We start from the raw sequence: 2,165 nt of genomic DNA on the forward strand, positions 1-2,165 counted from the left end.
GGGTAGTTGTAGAGAGTGATGAGGTTCTCCCCTGACCTCCTCTTCTCCAGGCTAAACACACTGGCAGTACAAGCGGGAACACCTCAGAGCACTAACACACAGGGGTAGGAGGGGAGATCATGCAATTTCTTGCTCACAACGAGGACCAGAGCATCATCTGGGAGCCCTGAACCACTGTTTGAGTGCAGTAGGTGGGTGCACACAGAGGTTTGCTTCAGTCTCCCCAGACCTCTTCCTGGCCAGGTTCTCCCTCCATGGCTGCCAAGCACCTATAGCCAACGGGGTGGGACAGCCTTCACAGTAAATTCATGCAGCCCCAGTTTACCTGTTCTTCATTTGTTGCTCCTAAGAGCAAAGACATGTGAAATCTCCTGCTTGCTCATTCTCCCCAGACCAGAATAAAAAGTCATTTCTTGAAATACTCTCAGTGCATTTTTGCTGCAGCAGCACTAGGAACCAAAAGTCATTTCTTGAAATGCTCTTGGTGCATTTTTGCTGCAGCAGCACTAGGAACACACCAGGGTTGTGCCTGAGAGGTTCAGCAGGACCCTTCCATACAGCAGCGCTCCCAGGCACCAGTGACGGGGTATCGCCGAGTCTTATGTACTCACCACACCCCCACAGCCCCCAACATCATCAGTATTATACCTCCCACCAACCCCATCCCAGAAACCACTCCCCCAGCACTTACTGGCCCAAGCCTCAACTTTTTGGCTTTCTCTCAACTGCTGGGTGCCTTAGTGCTGAACTAGGGGAGGGCACACAAGAAAGGGCACAAACACAGGGAGGCCTGGGACGCCCAAATAAAGACCCTTGGCTCAGACAATCAGCACATGTGAAAAAACCTGCTATTCACATCCCCTTCTGGGACCAAAATCACGGAAGGGGGGTTGCATTTGGGACACACAGGGACATTCTCACTGGACAGCCCAGATACGAACTGGAACCAGCCCCACAGCCGGCTGGCCCAGGAGCTGAGTTACCCTGAGGTTTGCAAGGAAATACAGCCTCCTCCTTTGAGAGCCAGCTCTGCTCAGCAGAAATCAGTCCCTGCCTGGATTAGGACTGATATTTTAGCTGTTTGGCTTTACTTCGTAAATCCCTTTCAACACGTTCATCCTAAAAGAGCACAATCCCCGCACATTAATTTGGGCACAGCGTTTCTAAGCTCAGACATCGATGGGTTGTGTGGAGAAACACATGAGAGATCCTGAGGGAGATGGGAGAGTAAAAAGCTTATTTTGTAATTCCAACAGTTGCTTCAGGCTGGAGGAGAGACATCCCAAGGTCCCTGCCGGCCTCAATTACCCTACAACCCTACAGCACTTTGCAGACGGAGCACAGCAATGCCTCTGCCAGGCCCAGGAACGGGGCCGCCTCTGGGCAGGGGCAGCACGAGCAGCAAGAGAAGGGAAAGCCACCGGTAGAGCACACAGCACGCTGCTCCGAACCCCTAGTCTGACCACCCGACGTTTACGCTGCCCCAGCACCTTGGGCTGCAAACCCTGCCACCAGCTCTGTGTCCCAAGCCAGGGACTCACCCCGCTCCCCCAAACACCCCAGGGATACCACAGCAACCTACCTGCTGGCTCGCGGGGGGCTCACCACGAAGAGGGGCTGAGAAGGGAACAGCGGGATAGCCTCCTTCCTGCCTGAACTGCCGGCTGCAGGACGAGCATGACCTGACATGGCCAGACCTCCCACCCCAGCCCTGTCTCTGTGTCCCAAGCCAGGGACTCACCCCGCTCCCCCAAACACCCCAGGGATACCACAGCAACCTACCTGCTGGCTCGCGGGGGGCTCACCACGAAGAGGGGCTGAGAAGGGAACAGCGGGATAGCCTCCTTCCTGCCTGAACTGCCGGCTGCAGGACGAGCATGACCTGACATGGCCAGACCTCCCACCCCAGCCCTGTTACCCCGCCAAGGACGAGCATGACCTGGCATGGCCAGACCTCCCACCCCAGCCCTGTTACCCCACCACAGCTGGGCTTAATCCCAAATTAAAGCCAGGGGAGGGAGCACTTGGCTGCACTTGTGCAGGTCCCCAGCCCAGCTTTCCTCTGCCGGGATGGACTTGTGAGCTTTGCAGTTCCCTGTGGCTATTTTTAATAAAACTCTAAATGCAGCCAGGTCCCCACGGCAGGCTCATTCCCTGGCCTGCTG

This window comes from Aptenodytes forsteri, unplaced genomic scaffold, assembly GCF_000699145.1.
Source record: "Aptenodytes forsteri isolate BGI_AS27 unplaced genomic scaffold, ASM69914v1 Scaffold54, whole genome shotgun sequence".
NCBI classification, from domain to species: domain Eukaryota; kingdom Metazoa; phylum Chordata; class Aves; order Sphenisciformes; family Spheniscidae; genus Aptenodytes; species Aptenodytes forsteri.